Source organism: Onychomys torridus, chromosome 14, assembly GCF_903995425.1.
Source record: "Onychomys torridus chromosome 14, mOncTor1.1, whole genome shotgun sequence".
Taxonomy (NCBI): Eukaryota; Metazoa; Chordata; class Mammalia; order Rodentia; family Cricetidae; genus Onychomys; species Onychomys torridus.
This window is the reverse complement of record NC_050456.1, coordinates 5,713,717-5,733,128: the sequence shown is the minus strand read 5'-3', so window position 1 is coordinate 5,733,128 and position 19,412 is coordinate 5,713,717.

The following is a 19,412-nucleotide window of genomic DNA, read 5'->3' as shown; positions in this document are numbered from 1 at the left end:
GGAAGAACCAAGCCTGAACATGCTCCACCCTGCCATGGAGACTTTGCAAGTCGGTTATTTTTGGTGATAAAACTTCTGTAAGTTGGACATAATAACATCATTTCCTATCCCATCTCACAGGCTTGTTTTCAGAATAAAACATATATAAAGTGTGTGTGTGTGTGTGTGTGTGTGTGTGTGTGTGTGTGTGTGTGTTCACGTCCTTCTTTCTGCTGCCTTATCGTCTTCAAATGCTCTTGACTAGAAAGGGAAGGTGCCCCTCAAACTACTTTCATCACACTCATATCACTCATAACACTCTAGCCGTTGTGAGGTCTTTTCAAAACATCTTATTAATGAACGGTGGCCTTCTGTTTTAAAGGCTGTCCTTCCTTGTCAGAGAAAAAAAAAGAAAAGGGAAAAAAAGTTGGTATTTGAGGGGTTCCGACTAGTACCAACTTGTGTTCCCCCAAGCACTTTGTATCAATAAAAACTCAAAGCATGCACCAAGAGAATGCCTGATTTATACCTGTCCAGGCAATCACCCCGCCACCCACAGGAGTGCTGGAGGTTTGGCAGTGAGTCAGGAAGACAGTGTGATGTTTAGTGTTCCACTGCTGCACCTTGGAGGATGTCACATGGTGGCATTCCTTAGTCATGTCGTCCTGTAATGAAAGCTCTGGTGAGCAGAGCACATCAGCAATTCCACAGCATCTCCAGTGAGAAGGACCAGCTATGCATCCCAGGAACTCAGTAAACACTTAGTGAATTAAGGATTTAACTTAAAAAATGAAGAGTATGTGTGCTCTTTTGGAATGTTGACTTATTCACTCAGCACTTAATTTGATGAAACTCAGCCCATTCTTCCAGTTTCCGTCATTGTGGAAAAGAGTGAGAATGTGTGTTGAACTCATTCCCAGCTGTAAGTGCCTTCCTTACTCAGAGTGCATTGCAGTTTCTCTCCTGTGTTTAGATGTATTTGTGATCTCCCTCCTACCCCCTCCCTCCATACCCCCTCCCCCTTTCACACACACACACACACACACACACACACACACACATCACATTCTTTCGATTAAAATCCAGTGTTAGCTAAGCTCCTATTTTTCAGAGGACCATAATTTCATATTTTAGGAACAGAAAAAATTATCACTATGTGTTTGAATATAAATGCATTTATTCTCAGGGATATATATTTCTTGAACTAACTATACTTTTCTCCCCAATTTATAACCCAAGAAATTGTATTAAAATCTCAGAGGTTACAGAATACATTTTACATTTTAACAATACAAGATATTATTATATTTCATGAATCTGAAGGTGAAGATCATATTTCCTGTCCTTTTGTCTGTTTGTTTGTTTGTCTAAAGTCAAAATTCCCAAACCCCTATCTGTACTTTCAAATGGTTATATATGGATATAGTACCAGAATAGCAACAGCGAGGTTCCGTCAGTTTTAAGTGTGAAGAACAATTCCAGAGCCTGTCCCCAACTATGCAGAGACACCCCTTAGTGGGCCAGACACACTTGTGCCACTGTTCAGAACATGAAAGATAGTCAGTTCCATTCTTCACTGTTTTAGGCAGTTTAGTCTTTTTGAAAAGGAAAGTTCCAATCCCCAGGCTCACCTCATGTTTTCCCTTTAGTTATGACTCACAACAGTGCTTTCTTCTCAAGTTGTCCTGCATTGGCAAAATTCCTCTATTATTCAAACTGTGCACTTTCCTAAATCCTTCCAACTTTAAGATTCTAAGTTTCTGAAATCTGGGTCCCCCCCCCCAAAAAAAAACAGATGGAGTCACCCTTCCCTGCACTTACCTCATCTCTACCCATGAGGTTAGGAGAAGCTGAAGGTGGATGTCTCCAAGGAATTGGAGAGATTTCCAAGTCAAATTATTGAAATCTTGCAATCCCTTCTTCTGATGATTAGGGTGGGGATTAGAGAGGTTGGCACAGAGACACGATGAATGCCAGCCAACTACATCGTATACATGTGTGAAAATACAGTGTAACCAGTGCGTTGTATAACCAATAGATACTGATTTGAAAGAGGAGAGAAGAAACTTGCCTTCCTTAAGCCCTTTGTGTCGCCACTGTCCATAGAGCACGTCCCTGGAGATGCTGAGAACTGTTTCTCTCTAAAGTTAAATAAGGACAGTTATCTGGTTGGTGTCTCTTTTCTTGACCTCTCTATTTGACTCAACAAATGAGGAAAGAGTTCATAAAAGTAATAATAATAATAATAATAATAATAATAATAATATCTCCTAAATATTTAAATTAAGAATAAATGAATGGATGAGCAAATAAGCACTAAAAGCAATGAGGAAGAGATGGGTGGCGGGCAGTAACATCAAGAAATAGTCAACAATGAAATCCTGGATAATGAAGCCCTAACTAGCCAAACATTGACTTAAAATAGCTCTTGATTTCAAAGGAGACTTCTAAAGGTCGTCCCCTAACCAGGCTGGAGAAGCCAGTCTGTCAAGAGCGGCTGCTCCTCATGTAGATGATGTACTACTGACAGCTAGCTTCCTGCATGGCCTGGTGACCGAGCTAAGAACGTTGGCAGGATGGAGCTAAAGGAGATGAATCTTTTTCTCATCATCCCGGATTTCATCTCTTGGAGGTTGCTTAGTCTGTTGCATATTAGCAGCATGTTGTAAACACATTTTGTGCTTCTAAAAATTCTTTATAATTATAAGAAAATGAATTTCCTGGTCTCAAGTTAATTAAGGGGAAAAAGTGATGATGAAGAGTTGGTTACTGATTCATGGCATATCCTAAGACCTCAAGGGTATTTCACAGGCAGATTGGTGTAATTCGACTTCCTTTTGGATGGATTACTAAAATGGGCTCAAACAGAACTTAATTTAGATCTCAGTCTATTGATACTCATTTGCTACAGCAATGCAATGTGGATCTTTTTTTTAATTGACAGATTTTACTTGTCATTAAATATATACAAAAAGAAATTATAAGATGCTAATGAGTTTAGCTGCCAAAAAATGCCTTTGAAATCTGAAAATAAAATTTTGCAATGTTTGCATCTCAGTTATCTAAAACAAGTTAATTGTGAATGGGTCTCAACTATTTCTGTCCATAATGAGGCCAAAGTGACAGCTATCCAGATGTTTTGTTGTTGCTGCTGTTTAATGTCACTCATTCCCCCAAGTCCAAGTCCTGAAATGTATGCTGATAGGACTACCTCCTTCAGGAGGAGCTCAGACCTACCTCAACTTGATGTCTGAGCTCTGTTCAAGCCCATGGGAGGCCTGCCTCTGTCTGAGTGGAGACAGAAGAGGAGTGGATGGCAGAGTAGTTGAGGCAGGATGGAGCCCCTCTTCCTGCATGAAGGTTGGGCAAAGCTCAGCTTTTAATGTGTGCCTAATCAATAACTGAAACTACTTTCACAAGCACTGGGTCATTGTAGTGTCCCAAACCTGAGGCAAAGACTGGGTTTGGATAAAGATCTGAGCAGCCATTCTATTGGTGGCTTCTGCTTATGCACGTCAACCTTCTTCCATATTACTTCATAGTTTGTTCTAATGAAGAGACAGGCTGCTCCCTATCATCTGTTAGGGTTGATTCCGGGCACCTGGTCAATACAAAAATCTGAGACTGTTTAAGCCTCTTATATAAATTTTTTAGTATTTGCCTATGATCTGTACATATCTCTGCATATTTCAATAATCTTTAGATTACTTTTAATTTCTACTACAATGTAAATGCTAAGTAAAATATTTGTTATACTGTTGTTTATGGAATAATGACAACAAAAATCTGTTTATGCATTATTTTCTCTGTGTGTGATCATGTGTGCATGTGTATATCCATTTGTGTATGTGTGTATGTGGGAGCGGATGTGGGCATAGGGATGCTACTGCACATGCATGGAAGTCAGAAGACCACCTTTATGTCTGTGCTGATCTTCCATTGTGTTGGAAACAGTCTTTGTTGTTGTTGTTGTTGTTGTTGTTGTTGTTGTTGTTGTTTTTCGTGGACATGCCAGGCTAATTGTACATCAGTAAATTTTTCTGTTTGTAATCCTGTGTTATTTGTAATTAAATGGAAAAATTTAAGTAAGTATAGGAACTTACTAGCTATTTTTACAGGAGCCTGAAAAAGACAGGTACTACTGGCACTGACAACTATTTGTAATCAAGATTGGTATCCAAGGTACGTGTACAGCCTCATAAAAAATGGCTGTATATAGAGCTTAGGTGTTACTCTGTCTTGACAAGTAAAAAGCAAAACCAAGTGAAACTGAAACACTTCTTAGCCCTGTCAGAGAATAGAGGTCGCACAGAAAACCCTGCCTTCTAATGTTGTGGAAGCAAGTGGAAACACAAAGGAGGGCAGCACTCTAGAGGGCGGGGGCTCCACGGCTTTCCACTCCTAGCAGTTTTTCTTACACTGAAGACCCACAGAAACACTTGCTTCTGGCAGAGGAGGGAAAGGAAGCTATTCTGTGAAGAAGAAGAAGAAGAAGAAGAAGAAGAAGAAGAAGAAGAAAAGAAGCAATACCGTTCTGTTCTTTTGAACTAGGCCTGACCTTAACACTATTTTACTCAAACCTAAACCATTGGTGTTTGATCACGCCTAACCTAAGAAGAGAAACAGCCTCTGTCAGCTGATCTATCCAACCTAAGAGAAGATTTGGTGCAGGGGGCGGGGCACTTAGAAATGATGAAGGTCACAATCAGGGACACAAAAGCATTAGACCTACCATAGGACTATGTGGCTCTATATCCTACTTTATCAAAGGGACATGTGCAGTAGCAACATTGCCCAGTACACCAGGCCTCCCCTTCAGCCAAGCACTGCCAGGCAGAACAGAATGCTAGAGAATATACCCAAAAGTCTTCAGAACCACAGGAAAGTGTGAATAGGATGTTGGAATTATCAAATTGGGAAAAATTTTAAACTATGATTAATATTCTAATAGTAAAAATAGGCAAAACAATGATGTGAATAGGCAGATAATCTAAGTATTACAAGGAATTCTAGAAGCCAAAGGAAGGAGAAGAAGATGAAGAAGGAGGAGGAAGGAGGAAGAGGAGGAGAAGAAGAGGAAGAGGAGGAGGGAAAGAAGAAGAAGAAGAAGAAGAAGAAGAAGAAGAAGAAGAAGAAGAAGAAGAAGGGTGTAAAGAAAATGAAATAGACTTTGCTGAGCTTAGTAAAAGACCAGACAAGTGCACTAAAGGAACGTCTGAACCAAAAGAGGATAGAGCCCTGGAGGTTAGTGTCTGGCCCACATTAGATGGGGGCAGGTAGAACAATACTACAACTGACCTCTCTGCAGAGAACCAGAAATTCATTCTAGGCATCAAGTGCATGGAATAGAAATCACAAACACTCTGTCCCCACAAGAAGCCAAGTGTTGGGGACATTTGCCTTCCAAATGTGGGGGATGGGGAAAGAAAAAGAAAAAAAAGGGAGCGAGAGAGAAACTCTTGAATGAAAGTTAAAAATCTAAGTTTGCCTTATAATGAGTCTTTTTCTGTCCTGCCAGCAGCTCACAAATAACAACATGGAGACTTCTTATTCATTATGAAAGCTTGGCTTTAGCTTAGGCTTGTTCCTAACTAGCTTTTATAACTTAAGTTGACCCATTTCTGTTAATCTACATGCTGCCATGTGGCTTGTGGCTTTTACCTCTCCTCCTGCATGTCCTGCTTCCTCTGCTGGAGACTCTGCCTTTCTTCCCCAGACCTCTCTCTCCACAGAAGTCCCACTAACCTTTTCCTGCCCAGCTATTGGCCATTCAGCCCTTTATTAAACCAATCATGGTGACACATCTTCACACAGTGTAAAGGAATACTTTACAACATTGCCTGATGCAAGGCTTCTTTCCTGGACAGGAATTTCAGAGCCAGGACAGTGATTTAGCAACTGAGAACGCATCCAAAGAACTTACAGAAACACAATACAGCTTCAAAAGTGCAATTCTAGTGCATTAGCTGCTTGGACACAGCCCCACAGTGCAGCAGAAAGAGACTCACAATACAACACGGCCAGTCACACCAGGAAGGAACTGCCATTGGGAGAGATCACAGATCTAAAGTGTTCCAAATATTACAAATATTTGAATTTGTAAGATAGCCGTATTTAAAATTATTAATGAATTGCTTAATAGACAAAAAAAGAATTTCTGAGTTTGAGACTATTACAAGAGAAATTCTGAAAATTAAAAACAGAAGAAAATAAATTCTGGATTAGCAACAAAAAGGTATCAATGTACTGTGAGACTTTGTCAAATGGTTTAATATCCATGTAAGAAGGAGATAAAAAACAAAGAGAAAGGCCAGAAATGATACTGAAAATAGAGAATGTCTCCAAATTAAAGTCAGGCAAGCCACACCCACAGACTCAGAAAGATAAGAGAACACTAAAAGTAGGGTAAGAGTAAAAATGTTAAACCAAGATGCCTTATACTCAAGTTATGGAACACATATGAAACAGCAATCTCTTCAATACTATACAGTAAAAATGAGAATCATATCTGAGTTCTCAGCAAAACAGAAGAGAACAAAAGGAATAAGGCAATATTGGAAGATACAGAAAATGCCAAGCTAGAATTCTTTCTCTTCTAAAATCATCTATTCAAAGTCAAAGAGAAATAGACTTTTTTCTACAAAGAAAAATTGAGGAAATCAGTTGTCAGTAAACCTACCCTGTAAGAAGTGGTAAAGTGAAGAGGTTCTTCAGAAGGAGAAAAATCAGTCAGAAGATGGAAGTCTTGTGATAATTGAAGAGCATATGAAAGGGAGTGTCTGTAAGCAAAAAGAAAATAATAATTCATAATTGATCTAACAAATAACAGTTTGTTCAAATAATAATAGAAATAGCCAGGTGCATGGCTTTAATGCCAGCACTATGGAGGGAGAGCCAGGCAGATCTCTGTGAGTTCAAGGCCAGCCTGGTCTGCAAGGGAGTTCCAGGACAACCAGGACTGTTACACAGAGAAACCCTCTCTCAAAAACTAAATAACAATAATAATAATAATAGAAATAATACTTTTCATTATGTATTTATGTATATGTTTTAAAATAAAGGAAATAAATGACAGCAATAAGGTGAGAGACAAGGAATGGAAAATTAGGAATGTGTAGACATTATAAGAGATTTCTGTTACCCACGGAGCAGAATAATACTATTTGTAGTGAGCCTGATTACTTGTAGTATATGTTGTAACTCCCAGGGCAAGCTTTAGTATAACTTCCAAAGCATGTTTTTGATATGTTAAGAAAGAGGAAAAATGTAATGATACAAAATTCCCAAATAAAATCCAAAAGGTTGAACATCTGTGAAAGATAAAATTAGAATCAAAAAATAAGTACAACAAATAAAAAGCATAACAAACACAGTAAATATTGCTCCAACTACATCAATAATCACCTTAAGTTTTAATTGTCCAAAGAAGACTCAACCATCTGGGCACCATCAGGAAATCACCTTTGAATGTAAAAGAATACATAGATATATAGGAAAGACAGTAATAAATTAGTTTTGAAAAAGAGGGGTGGGTACTTTTGTTTATATAGAATAAACTTCAGAAGAGGAAATGCTGTCAAGGATAGAGAAAGAGAATATTTCATAAGAGGTCAATTCTCAAACAAGTCATCCATTGGCCACATGGCAGAATACACGAAGCAAACTGATAAAACTTCAAGGAAACACACATGAATCTGCTGTTGGAGAGTTCAACATAACTTTCATCAGAGAAGGATGGGCCAAGCAGGTAGAACTCAACACAGGTGAATGTAATGTTCTGTCAACCAACAGGTCTATTCACCCAAGAAAAGGAATGTGCGCATCTTTTAAAGCCCACCTGGAGCAATCATCAAGATAGACCACTAGGAAATCTTCAAGAACATCAGTGCCCATTTTAGTTCCAAATGGAATCAATAGGAGAAGGAAAGGCAAAAATCTAAAAATACTTAGGGAATACACAAAATACTTCAGAAAAACACATGGCCAAAACTGAAGATCTCAAGAGAAATTGTTAGATATTTTTAATCAAATACAATTTGTCAAAGTATATGTGATGCAGAGAAAGCTGTGTGCAGAGGGACATGCATGGCATTTACTTCATATGTTAGTAAAGACCTAGTACCAATCACTGATTTTCTACCTTTATAAATGATAAAAGTAAAATAAAATATAATAGAAGAAAATAAATAATAAAATTAGAGAAGCAATGAATAAAGTTCTAAACATGGAGAGAAAAATAACAAGACACAGATGAGTGCCATCGCTGTTAAAAACTCCATAAAATACTGAAGGATCACTAAGAAATAATATGAGCAACTCTGGCCTGCAAACTTACCATCTAAATACAATAGACAAATTTCATGAACAGCTACCTACTGAAACTCACAAAGGAAGAAACAAACTAAGTGAATAGAACTACAGTTGCTAAACAAAAGTTGTTATTAACTTTCTTTCAAAACAGAAGCACCAGCCCCACAGGGATTCATCTGTAAATTGTACCAAATCTTTTTGAAATTATAACAGGAGTTGGGGAGAAGGCTCAGCAGATGAGAGAACTTACTGTTCTTTTAGAGGATCTGAGGTCAGTTTCCAGCATCCAAGTCAAGTGGCTCACAACCACCTATGACTAGAGTGAGCTGATGCCTTCTTCAGGTATCCTCAGACACCTGCACACATATCATATACTCAACACAGACACAGAAATAAAAATAAATGTTTAAAAAAGAAGTTATAACAATTTCTTATGGTCTTTTTCAGAATATAGAAGCAGGGAGCCTCATTTCATTAGCCAACATTGCCACGGTACCAAAGTGGCAGCTATATTAAAAGAAAACTAGAGATGAGCATGGTAGTTCATGCCTGCAAGCCCAGCACATGAAATATGAGGTAGGACTATCATAAGTTTGAGACCAGATAGGTCCCATAGCAAGACTGTGTCTCAACCTTCACCACACACACACACACACACACACACACACACACACACACACACAGACAGAGAGAGAGAGAGAGAGAGAGAGAGAGAGAGAGAGAGAGAGAGAGCGAGCTCTTGTGAATATACACAACATGATTTATAAAGGAAGAGAAAACAAATCAAAATCAGTAGAGTATAAACAGAAGTACAGATCATGACTGATTGGGATTTATCTTAAGGTCTGTTCAGTATCTGAAATTCAATTAAAGTATGTCATGAAATCAAAAAAGAAAAGAAAAATCCATATGATTATATCAATAGGTGCAAACTGCATTTGACAATATATTTCATGGTTTGAAACTGTTCATGATTAAGAAAAGAATCTCTCAGTGAGTAAGAATAGAGGGGGGAGTCTTCATCTATAAATCTCCTGCTGTGACATCATACGTATGAAACACTCAAAACTGTCTAAGTAAGATCACAAACAGCTATGCCTGCTGGTGCATGATGTGACTTAGTCTTAGGGTAGAAGCAGGAATATCAGAGGTTTCAGGGCCCCCTCAGATACACAGTAAACTCAAGGCTCCTACAGGCTACATAAGAACCTGCGGCAAAAAGCAAAATGATCAGTAACAAAACAAGGACACTTCTCCTCACACTCCTCTCAACAGGTAGTAGACGAAGAAACATGAAAAAGACATGGTACACATATTATAAAAGAAAGGTCCACCTCATTTACTGACAACATGTTTTTCTGTCTAGAACATCTAAAAGTTTTTACATAAACTCTTAAAACTAATAAGGTCTTGCATTAAGGTTAAGATATAAGATTAATGTACAAAATTCAAACTTTATATATATATATTAATAATGAACAAGCATAATTTGAAATTTAGGCCACAGGAGATATATATATTGAAATTGAAATATTTGGGTATAAATGTAACAGAATTATGTAAAAGATACACAACAAAAACTACAAGCTTCTGATGAGTGACATCAAAGAAGACTTGGTGAAATTAGAGAGCTCAGTTTTGTGGGCAGGAGGATTCTTGGTTGTTCAGGTAGCACTTATTCCATTGTGATCTATAGATCATAATATGGTTCACTCTTGATGTATATTTCCATATGTAACTACCATTGTCATAGCCTATAGAAGAGTTTCATTTACTTAAAAATCCCTCTTTCACTTCCTTTTCATTTTATGATAATGAATTTATTCTGTAGATATGACAACGGTAAATATATATCATTATACATTTGTCAGAACTCATTGAATGTACACCAAGAGCATATGGAAACGGGGGGCCAGGAAGATGACTCAGTTATAAAGTGCTCATCTTGAAAGCATGAGGACTGCAGTTCAATTACCAGTCCCCAACACAGAAAGCTGGACTTGGTGGCACTTACTGGAAACCTCAGAGCTGAGAGGCAGAGACAAGCATATTGCTGGAACTCACTGACCAGCCAGGTTAGCCTAACTGGTGAGCCCCAGACCCCAGTGGGAGACCCTGTACCAAAAAACAAGGTGGACAGAGAAAGGATGTCCAAGGTTGATGTCTGACTCCCAACACACACACACACACACACACACACACACACACACACACACACACACACACACATTATACCTATATGGACAGCTCCCACTTCTTATCAATTTTGTTATGAACCTAAAACTTATCTAAAAATTAAAACCCGTTAATTTTTAAAGATGTGAGCAATTAAAAAAAAAAAAGAGGCTAACAAGGACACCTACAGTTTTGGTAATAGCTCAGCAGTGTTTTTGACCTGCAGTTAGTGGCTTGCTTAATACCTGCTCAGATGCATCTCTTCAGCTTCAACTGAGCCACAGATGGTCACACTTGAAAGTCATAAAAAATTGAGGGGCTTGTTTTCAGGAAATCAAGAGAGGGACCATAGGATCTAGGTTGTTAAAAAGGCCTCACTTTAGGCTGATGCTTCCACTATCTGACATTAAAGGAAGACATGGTCTTTATAACCTCAGGTCCTTTGTCCATGAGTAGTGTCTTCTGAAAGAGAGATTTAGCACATTGAAGAAATCAGGCTTCATATAAATCCCAGCCATCATGCCATGGGTTTCTTGTGGTTTTTATTCAGGGTTCCTGCTTTTTCCATATTATATTCAAGATTCTTAGTCTTTAAATAAATCCCAAGGTCAACAATGATAGATTTCAAATAGAATATAATGCACGACAATTAGAATCAACTTAGCCAGAGCTTTGAGACAGTCCTGAAAGTTCAACAATTATAGAAAAGAACCTGTTTTAGTCAAAATGAATGCAGATCAATGAAATGACTTCTATCAAGCCTTTGTGGCTTAGTAATGGAATTAGGCCCAGAAACTGGGAAAACATTTTGTTAATTTGATCTTCTTTTAACACATTCACTGTGCTCTTTTGTGTAGAAATAGGCTACATCTTATGTAAAAGCAAAGTATTTTCTCACCTTAGGTTGTTGCTAATCATTAAATATCAGGTCTTCGGTGTAGTGGGAAAGACTAAGAAACAACAGATTGTTGTGAACAATGGCAGAAGTAAAAGGTTTGGCTGAGTTCTCTCAAGGGTTAGGTTAAAAAGTAATGTCAATATTGATTCCTTTTGCTATGGTTGCGAACTATTTCATGAGCATTGTTAAAAGACATTTAAAAACTGGAGTAAAATAATCATAACTACCTCATGCAACTATCCCTGAGCTCTGTTTTGATGTACGGAGGCCATATCAAAGAACCATTCACCAATCGACGCACACAGAAACCCACTTTGTCTCCTGCACATTGTTGAGATTTTTCGGTTCCGTGAAACAATGATGCTTTGTATTAAGGGCAGTGTGAGCTCACTGCCTCACTGTTGCTAGTCATCCAAGATTCTAAACACTGCTTGGGATGCTGACTTCCACCTCAGAAAGTACTGAATTACAGAATCAAGAAATGCAGACAATAATTGCAATCATGACTCCAAATTGAGAAAGTGGTTCTTCATTTTAAAAATTAAAAGAAAAAAAAGATATGAAACATTAAATTAAAACAAGGGATTCCTGAAACAGATTTTCTTAAAGGCTTGACATGTGCTAGAACCAGCCTGACTGGTTAGCTGCCTATGCCAATAAGTTTCACTAATGCTCACCATTTTATTGGTTAGTTTCAATTGGGTCTTTGGTACTTACCTTGGGCAGCCAGGAATCAGGAACTTTACACAAGGTCTACTGTACACAGATGGTATAAAACACAGCCAGACCCTTCAAAAGCATTCCATATAATTAACAACAGCAAAAACTTGCCCTAAAATTGTAGTGATATATTGTGTACCCTAATAAACTTGCCTGGGGATTGGAGGATAGAGCCAGCCACTAGATTAGACATAGAGATCAGGCATTAGTGGCACACACCCTTAATTCTATCACTCTGAAGGCAGAGATACATCTGGATCTCCATGAGTTCAAGGCCACACTGGAAACAGAGCCAGTCAGTGGTGGCACACACCTTTAATTCCAGTACTGGGAAGCACACACTCCTTTAATCCCAGGAAGTGATGTCTGGGCAAAGAAAGATATATAAGGTGTGAGGAAACAGGAATTCACTCTCTTTAGACTGAGGATTTAGTAGAGGTAAGAACTGGTGGCTGTGGCTTGCTCTGCTTCTCTGATCTTTCAGCAAGTTTATTGGGGTATACAATATACACTACATAGACTCCAATGCAGTTAAGTGTTCAGTGCTAGGAATAGGTCATGAGGCAACAGATGGTATAGGCATCTGGCAGTATTATTTCTCCTTTCATTCCAAAAGTTCAATACTTAATCTACAATTTATATGTACTATTGTAGTAAAAAAATTGGATACTCAGATCTGCCTTAACCCTTCTGTGACATTGATTTTTGCCTATGGAAAACAGAAGGGAAGATGACTGTGTGCTGTGCTGCTTAGTCGTGTGTGTGTGTGTGTGTGTGTGTGTGTGTGTGTGTGTGTGTGTGTGTGTTGTTTTGCTCTCCATTCAACATAAGCTGGAGTCATCTGGGAAGAAGGTGCCCTTACTGAGGGATTGCCTCCATCGGGTTGCCTGTAGGCAATTCTTGACTGATGATTGATGTGGAAGGAACCATCCCCCTTGGGTAGTGTCGTTCCTGGGCAGGAGGTCCTGGGTGGTATAAAACAGGCTGAAAACATTTTGAGGAGCAAGCCAGAAAGCAGTATTCCTCTATGGTCCCTGCTTCATTTGGTTCTTGCCTCCAGACTTCTGTCCTTCTTGACAAGGTGTCCTTGTGTCCCTCAGTGATGGAATATGATTAGGACATGTAAGCCAAATAAACCCTTTCCTCCTCTGGGTCTTGGTCTTTGTCACAGTGATTGAAAGCTAACCATGATCAGTTCCATTTTGAAATTACCAAGTTAATTTGTTTCTGGCACAGAAAATTAAAAGAAGTAGAAGTAAAATTTTTAATATTTCCAGGTGTGTCCCCATCTTATGTAAAAAATGACAAAAAAAAGTTAATATCTGTGTAAAATGCAGACACTGAATCAGGTAGATTTGCTGTTTATTAGGTTAGCATAGTAAGTGTATACTGGGAGAAAGGGCCAACAAATATTTTAAATCAGCAAATTGTGCTGGAAACAAACCCAGTGTTTAATCTCTTTTAAAATAACCTTTTATAAAACCAAACAGACCACACTTTTTACAATGCTATTAAATATTCTATTTCCATTTGTTGCCATCTCTGAGTTTTACCTATGTAAGATGGTCTTGGCTTGTAGAAGAAAAATAGATGGCGGAGAGATTGATAAAGGGGAAGAATTTATCCAATTGTGGTATCCTAGAAAACTAGTTTGTAATGCACTAGTCACATTATGACCTAGAGCACTTCAGTGGTGCTAAGAGAAAACTGAAGGATAGACCAGAAACCCCTAGAGTTTCAGTCTAAGTTACAGGATGCACAAGTGTCCCTAAGTTACAGGGGCTACTCTTTTCAGGGAATATATTCAGATCCACTTGGTTTTGTTTTTGTCCTTGGTGTTCTGTTCCCCATAGTCCCTTAAGGCCAATATATCAAAATACCATCAGTTGATGGCTTAAAAAAACAGCCTTTATTTCTCACAGTTCGGGAGGCTGGAAGTTCGAGATCAAGGCAATGTCTGCTGAGATTCCGTTCTTCACAGACGGCCTCGCCTAGCTGTGTCTGTCCTCACGGGGAAGAGGGATTATCTAGCTTTCATCTGTGCCTGTGACTAGGACATTTATGACCTGGTCACTTCCCAAAAACCCTGCTACTGACCACTGTTACCAGGGAATTAGGTTTGCCTATGAGTCAGGGCAGTCACAAACACTCACACCAAAAATACTGTTCCTATCTTTGAATTTAACAGGTGACTGCTCTTACACATGTTTTACAATTTCAGTAGTTATATGACATTAATATTAGCAAATATCATCTATAAATAAGTGGCATGGGAAAATACTCAAAGTTCTTCTTTTCTCATGGATAATATATTAGAAATAATTAAAGACTGATTTTTCCAGAGTGATGGAGCCTTTAGCAAGCATGATCAATAAAGTGAGAAGCCAGAAGAAAGTAGCCATCTGAACACTTAGGACAGGATTGACAAATTTTCTTAGGATTATGAAATACAAAAATGAGGGCGAAAGCTGCTCTTGTCTCTTCATACAAGGACGAACCCTAAAGCAACATGCTGCACATATAAGCCAATGCAGTAGAAGGAAAGGTTACTGAGAGTACCAAAGGACAAGGGGTGCCTGCAGAAAACACACCATGCACCAGCTTGGAGTGACACTGTGTCAAATGGAAAGAGAGTCATAAAGAATAAACTGAAGATGGAGAAAAAGTTAATGGAGCAGAGAGTCTGGATGTCAAAGCTGTTTATTTTTATTTAAGCAAAAGAGATGTAAATCTCAAATATTCCGTCCTGCACTCTGAATTCTCCCTCCTTCTCTTCTCCCTCTGTAGCCTGCTCCTACTCCAAACTCGGAGAAGATGAAGTCCTACTCAAGTCAACATTCTCCCTCATTGAACTTTGAACTAGTTTCCACCTAGAAAACGCCCACAGTATGACTAATACCAAGAGCTCCAACAAGCAGGACATCATCTGAGATACAGACAACTAACATCCTTAGGGCTGAGGAAACACGCACTACTCAGAATAACCAACTATGAAGTGAGGAGGTCAGGATTCGATCCCAGGTACTCTGAGGCTGGTGCTTTTGTCTACCGTGTCCCACTGTGTAATACTATGAAATGAGACAAAAGTGTGAATGAATTCCTTCTCTAACCTTTTCCCTGCATTCCTAAACCCCAGCAGTCTAGATGCTGGCTGTGGAACAAGGACTATATACCAATGGCTGAGACTTGCCACATGCTCTACACGTGTGAAAGAGTCGAGAAGAAGAGGGAGCCATCCTTGTTACAGATGTTTGACTTTCAGGCACTTCGAGTAGGTGGAAAAGAAATTAGAAAGTTGGCAGCCCTTTCCACGCTTTGTACATCTGAAGGCTGTGCTCTGCAGAGTCACCACAAAGCAGAGCCTGGCACAGCTGTTCATGCTGTCCCGTTGACTTTTATCTAGGGAGTGCTTTCCCCTTAAAGTGAGTCTTTGAAATTCTGAAAGCTGAGTGCTTCATTTCGCATCATTCCACACCTATGCCAAGTTCCAAGATTGGCTTTGATGTCTATCTAAAGTGGCTCGGCACCCCGCTGTCACCATCCCTGGATCCGTCTCACCCTGTGAAACTGTGATATGATCATCACTGCCCCACGTGAGGACACCAGCTGCATATGATCAATGACAATGTCCTTCTGCAACTTCAAGGAGCCCGTGGATTATGCTGATGGCCACCAGAGGGTACATTGTTGGGGAGTGACATGTACACATTTTGAAATCACAGGAAACATGACGCAGCAAACGTATCTCAAAGCTGTAGACCTTGAACCTTCTGAAATTTTGTTCTCGGCCTTGTTTATGATCGCACACAAACTTAAGAGATGCTAAATGCAAATTCTTGCTTTCCTAAAGTTGAAGAAAACACCTAGCAAAGAATGCTTTGTTTTGTGGTGATATCAGTAATAGCATTTGGTGAGCATTATGATACTGGGAATATCATTTATCTCAATTTAATTTAGATCAATTTAGATAAATTTTTAATGGATCTCTAAGGTTGTACAGTCTTTTCTCCCAATTAATATCCCATTTTTGAACTATAGTAACATCTCTGAAATAAACCCTTTACTTAGCGTCAGTAGACAGCACCCACCAATCATCACTCCTAAACAGCAGATTCTAGCAAAACCACTCTTTTGAAAGCATCTAATAATGTGAAGAACAAAACACATCTGGCGCCCAATGTTCGTGGTACAAATTCATGAAAAAGCCTCTTGCTTGTGGCCTTGTGAGCCCCAGCTCAGGCCCGAGCTACACTCAGCTGGTTGTGGTGGCACCCTGGTTGGATTTACTGAAGAAGGCAGAGGCAGGAGGATCCTGAGTTTGAGGCCAACCTAGGAGAAGCTTTGGCCAGGGCCAAGCCACAAACAGTGGTGGAACTATGGAGGCAGTGACTGCTGCTCCAAGTTGTTGGCTGCTTCTCATCGTGTTGGTGACTGCAGTGATGCTGCTACCTGGGACAAAGGATTTACCGCTGCTTCTTCAGAAAAGAATTGCCAGGACCATTGTGTTACAAGAAAGCCTCAGCAAAGGTCAGTTTGGAAAAGTTTGACAAGAAAAATGGTGGGGAGAAATTGCTGTGAAGATTTTTCTCTTCTAGGGAAGAAAGTTCATGGTTCCAAGAGACAGACATTTATCAGACTGTGTTTGCTCCAAACCACAAAGGAGGCACAAAAAAAAAGTCTTCAGAGAACCATGACCATACCTAACAGTGACTTTGAAATCTTCAAAAGGATGATGGGACCCTACAAAGATGAATTCATGTGGACTATGATAAAGCCATTAGCACCACAGAAAGATTGACTTTGGACTACAAACTACTTAGGACAATTTTGAGATGGCTAGCTGACATGATCCAGCCTGACAGACTACTTGAACCCTAACCCACCCCCACTCCCACCCCACCCCCACCCCCGCTGCAGAATATAAATATGTGAAGACTTCTCAGAAGCTACCACAGCCAACAGCAAACATTTCCCAGATTTGTAGTCCACAAATGTTGCTCAAAACATGTTATCTTGGATTTTGTGTCTCCAGTCTTTACTTTTTATTAATTTATTTCTTGATACACATGATATTTGACTTTAAGACAAGGTACTCAAAATTCTCAGAATTTCTCCCCAAACTATCACATTCTCAGTCATGAAATAGTGAGGTGGGAAGACAGATGAAGAGAGTGGCCTTGAAGAGCATCTTAATATCTGTATTTGGGGAATGACACACCAAAGACCAAGAGGTTCTATGATGATTCAATGCCAACTAAGTGCAATCCGCTCTTCCAGATGCTGTAAGGAAGGTAAGCCCGTCATTGACATGAATTACATTCACCAGCTCCCAGGCCAATGGCCTCCAGATGGAGTCAGCCAGTGGGAGCCTTGGAAGGAGATCAACTGGAAACAGTAAGGAGAGGGACAAGGTGATTACTGCCCTGGCTCTCTCCCTCTGCAGGTCCCTCTGATGGGCTCAGACTGAGCAGTCTTCATGCCTGCCCGAGACATCAGCCTCCCATAACATCACCCTCTACTCCCTTTTCAGAGCCTAGGTGGTGACAGATCTGTCATTGCTGACCGTCTCTGCCCCCCTGCACTAAGCCTTGTACCTTCCTTCTTAGACCTTTAATAAACAGAATCCTTGTAGCTAGCTAGGTCCCTGAACTTACTCAGAGTGTGTCCTCCCATTTCTTTTGGTTTCCGAATGCAGAAATCTCAACTTGGACCTCGGGGAATTTACAGTCCAGCGGAATTCAGGAGTGATGTATTTGAGATTGTGAATCAGGTCTCCTAACTTCTGAGAGATCATGTAAGCACCCATTAGCCTGTCGGTCAGCTAGAGCTGAGCCAGCAGATGTATGGTAGATACAGCCTGTCAGGTGCAATTCGTTTAAGCATTAACTGTGACAATATAAAATTAGTAAAGTGTGTGTGAAATATAAGGGTTTGATGTACTTGGCTCTGGTGTAGAAGCAGACTGAAGTCTTCTCTGCTGTCACCCCCATTTCCCTCACCTTGCTCCCAGCCTTGCCGGGGCTAATCATCCTCAAATTTCCAAGCCTTGCCTTGGGTGGTCCCCCTGGGCGTATGTGTGTTATGAGGAATAAAAACAGTGGAGGTAATGCTCTAATGGGGCAATAGCAATAGTTCCTGGCAAGAAGGAGAGAGATGTTTTTCTGTGCTTAGTGTTTGTAAGCGGGCAGAGAGAGCAACAGGGCTTCTGACAGCAGTGGCTGAAGGTTCCTGTTCTGGGGCGCTATCATGAGAGACTGTTGCTGTCCGGAACCTGGCCGGTACCATTCTACTGTGTTGACAATATGTCCTTTCTGCCTTCCCTCCTATCAGTGTCTCCCTTCTCTTCTACCTCAGCACAACACGCAGTGCTCTGCTGCTGTGGTTACCTTCCCATTGAGCACAGAGATCATTACAACTGTTCGTAAAGAGATAATAAAATGCAACAGGAAATCCATAACCCACGATGTCCAGTAACCACACCTGTTTCAGTTTAATAATATTACCGATTTATAAATGTCTCAACTCTGAAAGAACACAGTAATCAGAAAGTAGCTTTGTTCCTGCTCCAACATCTGCTAGAGGCATTCTCTTGGATTCTTCCCTTACTGTGTGAATTAAGGAGCACAGATATAATGTATATTTACACAAATGAAATCTGTCTTACTTTTTTTTACATAAGACATATGTTAATGACTAAGAATTAACTTCACTTGATAATAACAACATGGCTTTCTTGATAGCCCTGCAAGTGCCCAGGATAGTCTATAAAATTTTCCATAGCCTTACAGACGTCTGTACACATCCAGATGGACCATCCTATCATCACACTCCCCTCTCCAGAGCAAGCTGATTCCAGTGGCTTTGTTTCAAATGTGTAGCCTTACTTTAAATGTCTTTCTAAACAGTGTCTAGTGGCATGAATGGACAGCTCTACATAGTTTGCTTGCTAAAGTTGTCTACAGCTATTGTCTCAAAACTCATGTTATCTTCAGCAAGAAAATGACTTCAGCTAATAAATGGGAAGTAGCATGAACAGGCACCTTCAGATTTAGTATAACAGTTAGAAGAGGAGGGCCTTCAAACAGCACCTGAAATGCATAGAAAGAGTTGTAATCTGGGTTAGGGCCTTGACTCAGTCAGAAAAGCACTTGCTGCTCAAACATGAGAGCCTAATCTGGAAGAATCCAGAGAAACACCAGCCTATCGTCTCGGCACTCCAGAAGTGGAGACGGGAGGGTCCCTGCGGCTTGCTGATCCACAAACTCATTCCAACCAGCAAGCTCCAGGTTTAATGGGGGAGATCCTGACTCGAAAATGGGGGCTAGGAGAG